The sequence below is a fragment of the Saccostrea echinata genome, unplaced genomic scaffold (assembly GCF_033153115.1).
Source record: "Saccostrea echinata isolate AGI-Se365-2 ecotype Australia unplaced genomic scaffold, CSIRO_AGI_Sech_v1 ptg000002l, whole genome shotgun sequence".
NCBI classification, from domain to species: domain Eukaryota; kingdom Metazoa; phylum Mollusca; class Bivalvia; order Ostreida; family Ostreidae; genus Saccostrea; species Saccostrea echinata.
Window position 1 is genome coordinate 846,928 of NW_026889751.1, and position 12,148 is coordinate 859,075.

The 12,148-nt window shown below is 37.2% G+C and overlaps 1 non-coding gene across 1 annotated transcript; it reads left to right on the plus strand.

Annotated features, from left to right (window-relative positions):
- The first annotated feature begins 9,002 nt into the window (after positions 1-9,002).
- Trnat-cgu (transfer RNA threonine (anticodon CGU)) lies at positions 9,003-9,076 on the plus strand. Its single transcript has one exon. It is a non-coding gene; the product is annotated as a tRNA-Thr (tRNA).
- Positions 9,077-12,148: the final 3,072 nt, after the last annotated feature.

The window sequence follows — 12,148 nt, forward strand, 5'->3', positions numbered from 1 at the left end:
TTCCTTGAGCGTCATATGGCGAGACGTGTTTTGTTGCGAAACATTCCAGTCTTTTCATTAATGTGTTACTGATAGGAATAATCTACTTTGGGGGTAAAGAGGAATATAAAATGTGTAAGAAAACTTAGCGCTGCCTTTATGTTATTTGCCCGTATACGGTATGTTATATGTACAGTGTGATAAATATACATTCTAAGGCTCGAAAATCAGGCTATAGCAACATATTCTTTTTTAAATTTCATTGAAGCTATCACGTACACTTATTCAATTGAAGACACGTTCCAAAGAAAAGGCGCGAAGATTTACTCGTGACGTTTGGCGCGACATAATGTATCTTGACCCGCCTTCCACAAATGGTCTGATGCAGTAGTGTAGAAGTACAGAAAAAGATTACACGGACATGTCTGAATTTGGAATTGCATAGAATAGAAAGTTGAATGCATAAAGAATAAAGGAAGTAAACACAATAGTTTTTTTTATAGTTTTTATCAGTAACAGATTATTTTCTCTGCTATCAGTTATTGTTAAAACTCAAGTAACAAATCCGATGTAAATCTACTAGTACTTCCACAAAATTTAGCTGGCTAGTTTTCATCCTATAATTCCGCACTATAAGAAAAAAAGATTAACCTGTCTGACACTCGTTACTTCAGGGAATGAGTGCAAGGTAAACATCGATGATGGCTGGTACATTGCGCTAACGTAGTGGTTTCAATATTAAAGAACAAGGTTCACTTAGGGCCTCTTTTTTTGGCCTTGTGAGTTTCAGAAAAGCTGAAACTGCTTGGTTTTAGTTGACAATGCATTGAATATCATTTAGACCTTTGATGACTGCGTATCTATCTAAAATGACTTAATTTTCTGGCTAGCCAATGCATTATGACGTCATGAAATGCGTCATTTTCCTCATATCGTGAAAAATTCTACAAAACAGCCAATTTGTAAAGCTATTTTTCGATATTTAACATAGAGCGTAACCTCTGATCTTAAATATGCAACTATAAAATGATAGAACTATTTCTTAGGATTACAAAACCTGTTTTATTTTTTAGAACAGACGGTGCGCTCATATTATTTCTCTTCTGTGAAAGTACTCAAATACACTTGTTTTCCTTAAAATTCAAGAACATTGCAATTTCATGAGCCCTGTTTTCCAAGACCTTGGCTATAAGGAGAAAATTTTTAATTGGAAATGAAAACACTAAGTCTCTACTTTATCTTGATGTTTAAAATGGAACATTAAGTGTTAGTCAATAAATTGGTATATCTACGGGGCCATTTTATGCATAAAGTAAACCTAGCTCTTTTCGGGCAGCCGATCTTGGTTTAATCTCGACTATTTCTGAATTTTTTGCTTAAATTTACGTTTTCATCTTTATTAATGATGTTGAATTTTTTTTCTCTTTGTGAATTCTGTGCTCTTTTTATTTTTATTTTTTTATAAATAAAAAATCTTTTTAAAGACCCATGTTAAATTTTTAGGTGTCTTTACAACGAGCAGATATAAATGTAATTTTACGTGCAAAGAATACCACAGTTAAGGATGGTTATTCGGACGGAAGACCTCTCGTTGCTCGCAACGAGTATCTAGTTATTATTATAAAATTTGTATAGCGCTAAATATAATTAAAATTACTCTAAAGCTCTTGAACATAAATATAAAAATATACAATAATTAACACATAATTAAGAATCTGAAATAGACATATAGATATTTAAAAAATAATAATAATGATAAAAATTATTTAAAAAATTAGATCCTAAAGTAGTTATAACTATATACATTACTGAATTGAGAAAAAAAATAACCTTAAAACATAAAATAGAATTACAAAACAAAGTGAGTCCATAAAGTTTGTGTATAAACAAGAACATAAAATTTTAAATAATTACTATATTAATTATAAAAAGCCATTTTAAACAGGTGAGTCTTAAGACACTTTTTAAAACTATGTAAATTTTGTTCATGTCTCAAATCTGCCGGGAGACTGTTCCAGAGTGCAGCTGCGCTTACATCGAGACGTCGACTTCCATATGACTTGGTTCGAGCACGAGGTTGAACTAAACACCTGGAATTCTCAGAACGCAATGATCTCGCTGGGAAATACAAATTTACAAGGTCTTGAATATATATCGGTGACATCCCATGCAGTGCCTTAAATACAGTTATTAATATTTTGTACTGGATCCGAAATTCCACTGGCAACCAATGCAAAGAAATGAGGTCGGGGGTGATATGATCTTGCTTCTTAGTCCTAGTCTTGAAAGGGAGCTCGAACTCAACCCGTATAACAATGCGTTTCCGTAATCAAAACGCGAGGTGACGAGGGAGCACACTAAGGTCTTGCAGGCTTTTTCTGTAATAAGATTACGTATGCGACCGATGTTACGTAGTTGGTAGAAGCACTGTTTCGAAATTGAGCTTATCTGGGCGTCCATACTTAGTGACCAATCAAAAAATACGCCTAGGTTTTTAATACAGGACAATACATTAATGATTTGACCATCAAAATTCAAGCTGTAATTTGCGAATTCACGGGATCTGTTTTTCGAAAGAAAATAAGTTCCGTTTTATCTTGATTTAATTTAAGCATGTTGGTTTTCATCCATGTGCTGATATCAGACAGGCATTTCTCTAGCCTTACCGCTACGGTATCCCAGGTCGCTGCTGGTTTGATGATCATGTATACCTGGGTATCATCAGCGTAGCTATGAAAGGACATTCTATGTCTGCGATAGATCTCACAAATGGGTTTTGAGAACATGCAGTAGAGCTTAGGACCTAAGACAGACCCTTGTGGAACTCCAAATTTTAGCTGAAAATCAGACTACACAGATGACTGAACCGCAACTCGTTGATATCTGTTGTTAAGGTAAGATTCTATCCAAAGCAAAGCGTCACCACAGATGCCAAAGGAAAATTTCAGGCGATTAACTAGGATATAATGATCGATCACGTCAAAGGTCGCTGACAAATCCAGCATCAAGAGAACCACACATGAGTTGGAATCTAGTGCTGACACGATATCATCATGCACCTTCAGGAGAGCTGTCTCTGTGGAATGGTGTACTCGGTATGCGATTGGTAAGTATCCTGTAGATTGTTCCACACAAGATGATGTTCTATGCGTGTACTAACCACTTTTTCAAGAATCTTTGAGATGAAATGAAGGTTGGAAACCCGGCGGTAGTTCTTAAATACCTCTGCATCAAGTCCTTGTTTCTTCAATAGTGGACGGACTATAGCTTCTTTAAATGATGATGGCACCGATGATTCTGCCAAGGATTTGTTGATTATGTTCGTAACAATAGGAAGCAGATTGTCGATGCATAACTTTAGAATTGGTGTAGGGATGGGATCTAACTCACACGACTTCGAGGCTGAATTCATGGTGAATTTACGAACTTCAGTCTCTGAAGTTGGGTAGAAACAGTCCAAAGAAGATCCCATAAATCCGATGTCCGCATATAGAGCATCAATTTCCAAATTTTTAGAAGGAGCAAGCTGGTCTCTGATGGTAGATATTTTCCCCATGAAAAAGCTAACAAATGTGTTTGCAAGTTCTTCTTTGTTGTCATGAGTGGGGAAAATAAGACCATGATTATTACCCAAAAGATTATTTGTTATCCTATAAAGTTGTTTCTGGTCGCTTCCGATCTCTGCAATTTTTTCCTAGTAGTAGTCATTCCTTTCAGACGATACTTATCTGGATGACTGGATTGATCTGGATTAAAAAAAGTTCTCTATGAACTGTCAGTCCTGTTTTCCGCATAAGTCTCTCGGCTCGACGTTTTTCGCGTTTTGCCAATCTAAGTTCATCAGTATACTAAGGGGTGTTTGGATGTAATGTAATAGACTTAGTTTGCTCAGGGGCATGTTGGTCCAAGATAGTGCGCAATTCTCGATTATAAATATTAACTAATTCTTCCACTGGTTTGTTAACATCATAAAGTAAGTCTAATGAAATTAGGTCAATTCTAAATTCCGAAAGATCAATGTCACGAAGTTTCCGGAAGGTTATGGTTTTCCGTTCTTTTGAGGGCTTGGATATTTGTTGTTGAACTGTTACGGCAAAGTGGTCACCTCCAGCATTGCCACTGGTATCACAAAGGACGGGATCCTAGATTGTAGGTAGACTATCAAGAATGTGACTGTTATTCCTTGGGATGACTAAGTCCAGAGTGTGACCTCGGTTATGAGTGGATCCTTTCACATGCTGTGACAAACCATGCTCTTCCAAGACTCTCAGAAACTTTGTAGCCTCAATGTTGTTTGGATCATCTAAATGGAAGTTAAAGTCACCGGTGATTATCAATTTGTCAGGAAGTATGACCAGATGGTCAAGGTAACCCGACCATTCCTCAAAAAATACAGAATTCCGGAACCCATTAGCTTTAGATGCCGGTGGACGATAAACTACACAGAGACACGCGCGATTGTTCAATGAACTAACAGTACATTCCAAGTGCTCGAAATGAGTAAAATAAAGATCAGTAGTCTTTTGTTTGATGTTAATATGCTTTTTGTGGATAACTGCTAATCCACCTCCTCGGTGATCTTTCCTTGACTTATGTAAAACATGATATCCCTCAGGTGTAAGTTCGGATAAAATGATATTGTCAATATCTCTACCAAGCCTGTCTCCGTGAGAGTTAGAAGGTCAATATCATTTGAGACAATATAATCATTGATTGCAATTGCTTTGTTTACAGCAGATCGGCAATTCAAAGTAACAAGGGACATGTGCCCATCACACACAGGGTTTTTAGTCTTAGGTACTGGCCTCAAATTTGTTACATTCACATTCCTGACTGTTTTTGACCTTGACACCAGTGGTCGTTTTCTGATACAGTTTGATATATGACATTGGTAATTTAAATCAGATTTATGGCTAAAAATAATTATCAAGTCGTGAAAGTTTATTTGTCTTGTAGATTTCTTAGTTGATTGACGCTGTCTATTGATTTTCACTGAAATTTTGTGCTGTTTCCTGGATCCTCCACGTGTACCCCTGTACGTGCTGTATGGGTACAGACCCATGTTCTGTAGTGTCTGCTTGAGGTCAGCTGGTATTGTTCCCTTGACACACATGCTGGTCAGCTCACTCCTTGAATAGGTTTTCAGTGATGTAACTCCTGGCTGCACTCTTGTGGACTGTCTATTTATATCCCAAGAATAACAGATGTAAATCCTTAAAATTCTCACTGAATTAAGTATTTTAGAACACAAAATATATTTCCTTCTGTACACTGAACATCTCCTATACACAATATCACAGAAGAATCTTGAAACTAGTATTAGTATCCAAAAAGCACTACACACTGGAGAGAAATTACAGTGCTGGCAGCCAGTGAGGCGCTCAAGGAGATGACATGGACAAAGAGTTCAACAAAGATACTAGAGATACTCTATCACAAGAGAGATACTCTATCATAAGAGTGTTATTATTTGACCCTTTCTATTCCTCTCCATGAAAGACGGATATTTTAAAACATTGTTCTGGAGACTGTATTCTGAAAATTTATGAGATCGTGTACAACCTATTAAAAGGAGTGTTTCCTCTCAATTCGGCTCAGAAACGAAAACTAGCCCCTAAGAAACACATCTTGAGGGGACTGGTCAAACCTCAATTGATTCAGAAACGAAGAGCTTTATTAGTTAAACAGAAAGGAGGCATTTTACCGGCTTTAGCAGTATCAGCCTTTCTTTCACTCTTTGGGGGAAACAGAGGGGGTCAGATAACACTCTTAAAAGAGGCCAATGAAAATGGGAAGAGAAATGATTCGATTACAAGAGATTTTTCAACAAAACGGTCGACGTCCCGTTAGCATTCAATCGGATCAAGGGAAATAATTTACCAATTGAGAATTCTTACCGGTAATTACCAGCTCTTAAATCCATTTATTTATTTTTTACCACTCGCAGAACGGACAGACACCAAGGCCGGTATCGTGTAACGATTTCAGAAGACACTCAAAGCACGCATGTGGCGTTATTTCACACGTCATAAAACCATACGGTATTTAGACGTCTTAATGGATTTAGTGTATGCTTACAATCATACCCATCATTGGAGTATCAAAAGAACACCAGCTCAAGTCAATGTTTCCAATGTGTTGAAGGTCTGAGAAACTTTATATAGGAAATTTAAAAATCCAAAAAAAAAAACACCTCTCAATTTAAAGGAGATCGGGTACACATCAGTAAAGCCAAACGCACTTTTGAATAAGGATATTAACCCAACTGGACCACAGAACTTTTACCATTATTTCTAAAAGAGTCCCTGTCTGTATCCTAACGTGTATTGAGTGCAAGATGATCACGGAGAGGAATTAGAAGGCACTTAATTTTTACGAAAAAGAATTATTACAGATCATTAAAAAAAGACGGCGTGTACGAAGTGGAGGAAATCTTGGGAAATAAAAAGCGACGCATAGAGAGCAAAAATCATTCAAGAAGTCAAACTTCGATGGAAAGGATATCCTCCTAGTTTCGATTCATGGATTCCCCAAACGGTCTCATCAAATAACTCGTCACTAGAAATTTTGTGGAGAAAAAGTTCCTCGAGAAGATATCGTGTATTTTGCACAATTATTCATCTGTGTATCTCTCATCACCAGTTCGTCCTGTTAACTTTACACGATCCCAATAGAGAATATTGGATGGTATGTAACAGTTCTTCGGTGGGTTATATCATGCCCAGTCCTTCGATGATGCATCATTCACCCACCCCAAAGAAGAGTAATCTACAGGGTTAAAATGGGTTTTTCCCTTGAAGCTAAAAATAGATACACAAGAGGTATATGAAATGGCAAAAAAAGATTTTTATCCTCATTTCTGATCTCACTGAGGACAGCGCAACATGTTTTTAAGCTCAGAGTACCGTTGAAAAATTGAAGAGCCTTCAGCCTTCAGATTCCTCTAAAAAGGAGAATGGATGAAAAACAAACAAACGACAAGAATCTGGGACAAACAGGCGAAATATCCATTGAGAAGAATGGAAGTGAAAACCTTTACCATTTCTACAGGAATTCAGTCTAAGATTAATTACGGATCATCTGTTTTAAGGCCAGATACCTAAACGTCTTGTTTTAAGGTTTGTGGAGAATGCGGCTTTTAACGGAGATAGTACTTAATATTCCTTCAATTTCCAAAACTAAATTCCAACGAATTTCCAAACCTAATTTCAACGAAGATTTATATCTGAGATCTTATCTGATGTGTATCAAGCGTTGGGAAATTAGGAGAAGATTGACTCCGGACATCACCCTAGAAGAGTATAAAAACGGACACACTTTATGGGGCTGGGATTTCACTAAAGATCAAGAAGCGCATTCGGATAAATTGCACCTCATAGGAACAGAGAATCTGAGAGTAGAAGTCCAGTTTACCAACAACGCGGTCACCACTTTAAATTGTGTGGTATATGCAGAATTCGATACGATAACGTATTAGAAATCAACAAACAGAGAGAAGTGAGTAATGATTACTATATATGGATACAAGACAGTTGAGAGAAGTCTTATCCAGAGAAATAGAGTTCTTTTGGTGAAGTGTATCCATTTGATTTATTACAGGATCAATTAAGACCTGGACTGATTTATTGATTGTAATTTGTTGTACGTCCCATTCAAGAATTTTTCACTCACACAGAGACGTCACCATATACCGGTGAAGAACTTCAAACCTAGACATTGACTCGGTACTCAAGGCCATTGAGCAGTGTGGGTTCTTTATCTTTGTTGGCTGTGCCTGTATTTGAGCAGTCAAGTGGTGGAATATTTTGCGTGTATTATTACATCAAAGACACAAGAAGAGAAAAGGCAGATGAATGGTTATTTCCCTTTTGACCATAGTACAGCTTTACAAGGAGATCATTATGTAGCTCGAAGATATAAAGACACTTGTTATAAAATGTCGACTGATCAAGGACAATCCTGTCAATGTTTCTATCAAAATGTATTGTATTTATTGTTGTTATGAATAAAGAAAAACAAACACTATGCGTTGTTATTTCTACTGACTATGAATGGAATGACTTCACAATGCCAAGACGTAAACAAAACGAAAAAACGTAAAGCTTGAAAACGTATACAGTACGTAGTATAGCCTTTGTACACGACTTTTTTTGGAGGTGCTTAAAAAATAGGATCTCGTGCTATATGATTATAGTAACAGATGTCTAAGATTAGTACCATTAGAACTTTTTTACAAGAAAAATTCTCCATAGATACTAAAAATAAATACAGAAAGAGGGTATAAATACAGGTTTAGATCAGTTGACTATGAGTAACATCTTGTGTAAAAGTCAATTTGGAAAGAGAATTCCTATATTAGAGGAAGATATTAATATTGATGAGGAGAAGAAACAATTATTAGAAGAAAAAAAGATTGATCATGCCTATGGAGATACATTAAGATTATAGTTCCAAAAGAAGGATGAAAGTGAAAACCCTGGATGAACCCTGTAATGCTTACTTGAAAATTGATGAGATCCATGACCCAGAGGATCCATTTAAAAGTTATAGAGTAGCCATCAACCAGATATTTATCATCAATGATGTTAGAAAACAAAAAGATACAGACATATTCATGAGCATTGAGGATGAATTTCAGTGCCTCATCTTACAAAAGGAAATTAATCCATGAACAGGAAAAGATCATCAAACAATGGGATTCATTCAAATGAAAGAACCTGTAGGAGGATTGGATATGGCTAAAGTTAATATGAAAGCAAGATTTTTTATGTCCCACAGTACACCAGAATTGGAAAAAAGTTTTACAGGCAAAGGGGTCACTATGAAAAAATATGGAACTCTGAAAGCTGGGGAGAGAAACAGGGAATTAGAGTCCAGAGATGAATATAGGAAATGGAAAATTGGTGCCTGGAGAAGCTTTCAGGAAAGAGAGAGAGAGAAGTTGAAGAATCTGAATCAAAATCTTTAAAAATTCTTAAGAATTTTGATGTTATTTTGTTGAGAACCTTATATAAAAAATAACCGTTCACGGTAGCTCAGTCGGTAGAGCGCTCGCTTCGTGATCGGGAGGTCCTGAGTTCGAATCTCGGCCGCGACTGACCTAAGTCGATAAAAAATGGGTAGCAACTGTTCCTTCGCCATGCGCTCGGCACTTTGAAGTGAAAGTTGCGGGTCCTTCGGATGAGACCTTAAAAACCGAGGCCCCGTGTCACGGCAGGCGTTGGCACGATAAAGATCCCTCACTGCTCAATGGCCCTGAGTGCCGAGTAAAGGTCAAAATTTGAAGCCCTTCACCGGTATATGGTGACGTCTCTATATGAGTGAAAAATTCTCGAATGGGACGTAAAACAACATACAATCAATCAATCAATATATAATAAATGATAAACAAAATCTCATCATAAACAAACATGAGTTTATAGCTATAGGAGATAACAGGAGATTATTTACCATTTCTGTGGAAGCTATTATACATCTATGTGACTGTTTGACTGTGAGAGCTCATGGATGGAGTCAAAGTATAGAAATACCCACAAGCCAATCCATATGCTACCCGCAAACCTTCAGGATCTAGAAATTTAGCCATATAAAATAGAGGAATTTCAAGCATCCTTAGAGTGCTTTCCTTACATACACCAGTAGTCATTTGTCTGTTAGCTCAATGGGCTCATGGTACAGGACGTTACAACTGATACTTACTTATCAGAATATACCACAAAATAGAGAAGAATGGTTCCAAGCCTGTTTACAAGAATTGGGAACTTTACCTTACCAGACTTATGCATTTCCTTACAAAATAGGATGTGATTTAGCGGGATTAAATTGGACTCATTATAGACAATATATTGGACAATTTGTACACACTTATCAAACGCAGGTGTACATTCTTCATAAACATTGAGTGTGTGTTATGAAAATAAATTGACTGTTTTACGTGTCATAAAAATTAATTAAATGTTTTGTTTTCATATATTAAAAAAATGTTTTAGAAAAAAAAATTATTTAAAAAAAAACAGTGACCTGGTGTTTCTCTAACCGCTGTTTTAAAAGGCATCTTTTCGAAATATTTGGGTGGCCCTTAAAAGGGCCGTTGAGTGTTTTTTTTTTGTCAAAGGTTTACTCCCTGAGAGGTCTGCTTCTACCACGGAACTCTCTCTGACTTGGAAGGGGTGAGTGACATGAAGGCCTGCCTTCTGGGTGGGGGTAGTCTAAGGTGCACTTATGGGTTCCATCCTGAAGCATAAGGGGCATCCAGCGCCCCTATCCACCAACCTCGCTGTACCAAGAGGCTCTCTGTCTGCACCCGCAGCAGATATAGTTGGTCTCTTCTTCCACCAAACAGACGATGCAGAAGGACGTATCTACCTCTACCTGTATATCCCCACCGAGGAATGACACCCCGAAACATGGATGGCGGCATGGGTGGCCTGCGTGGACTGTACTCCCTCATGCGGGGTGGAGTCGCAGGTCTTCTAGGTGAGGTAGGGCAGAGTGGAGTATTCGCTAAAGTTACTACCCTGTGTAGATGGGGGGGGGGGGACGGGCTCCGAAAAGGAGACTCAGGTGACCATGGTGGTGGTATCCATAATGGTCTTGAATAGGAAAAGGTCATCCTTTGTCTTCTTCTCTGTTGTCTGCGCCGAACTGAGTTCAGCCGCACCCTCCCCATGTTCCTTTGTCCCAGCTCCCTCCCAGTGTCTGCTCCCCTCACAATAGCGAACTATCTCTATTCCGGGTACGAGAAAAAAATCTTCATTCAAATCATCTTCGTCTGAAGAATGAGTCATCCTTGTAGTCGCTGAAATCAGCTAGTGACGAATGACACCGAGATCTGGAAAGCTGCTGTATTTATGCATTTAGCGCGACCCGAAAAGTAGCACCTTAAAAGCCAGTATGTCGAAGAGTCAAGAATTCAATGGCAACATCATTTTGCGTTATTTTGTTTGTTGATATATACATTCGGGTGAATAAGTCATTGTGGAATTCGAAATACTTTAAAACATCCTATCCATAAAATGAAGTTATGTGCTCTTAAATACTGAAACTGATGAACAATTCAGTTCATATGAACCTGAAGCACATTTGCAGCTCTGTTCTGCAGCAAGTCAAATAATAAAGAGGGTGTGTGTGTATAGAGCATTTATTACAAATGCCAAATGAGATTACAAATTTTATAATTTCAGAATGCAGCAGAAGGTGGGGCCAAAAAAATATCCCACACCTTATACAAAGGAAAACTAGTACATGTATTTTCTACAACGATAACAATATACATGGAGGATTGAAGGGGTGGAGGTGGGTAAAATTTGTAAACCACCTTTTCGGAGCCAAAAGTTATTCTGATAAGGATGAGGCTTATAGCCGTAACTAGATGGCGCTTAAATATAAAACCCGGAAAAACCCCTCAAGACTCATGAATTGACACAAAATAGTGATAAAAAAAAATAACACAATCTTGTATGTATTTAGATCACATAAATTCATTTATATACATAAATACACTTATGTGCTCTTAAATACTGAAACTGATGAACAATTCAGTTCATATGAACCTGAAGCACATTTGCAGCTCTGTTCTGTAGCAAGTCAAATAATAAAGAGGGTGTGTGTGTATAGAGCATTTATTACATATGCCAAATGAGATTACAAATTTTACAATTTCAGAATGCAGCAGAAGGTGGGGCCAAAAAATATCCCACAAGAGGGACAATGAACTTACAGCGAAGGGTCCCTCGCCCCACCCAAAAATATGCTTCAATTTCTTAATGTATCCAGCGTGATAATGATGTAAATACTAACAAAACTATTCACAATAGAGATCAATGGAATTCTAAAGATGGACGATAAATGATTCAGATTTCAAAATTAATAATTCAAAGGTTGTTAATAAAAATGTATCTCATATGGATTTTACACAATACTCATTACAACTTAAATATTACTAAAGTATCCAGCTACACAGCATTGAAACATTATTTACAGTCTTAATGAAATTCTATTTCTATTCTACATTCACTCCTCGTTTTGTCCTGCTACGTACAACAGTGACACATTCAGAAAAGTTAACGATTTCTTTTTCTTGTCCGTTATCAAAACATCGTAACATGAATCTGCACAGCCTGCTACGCACTCGAGAGATAATGGAAATGTTCCAAATGTTCATGCACAT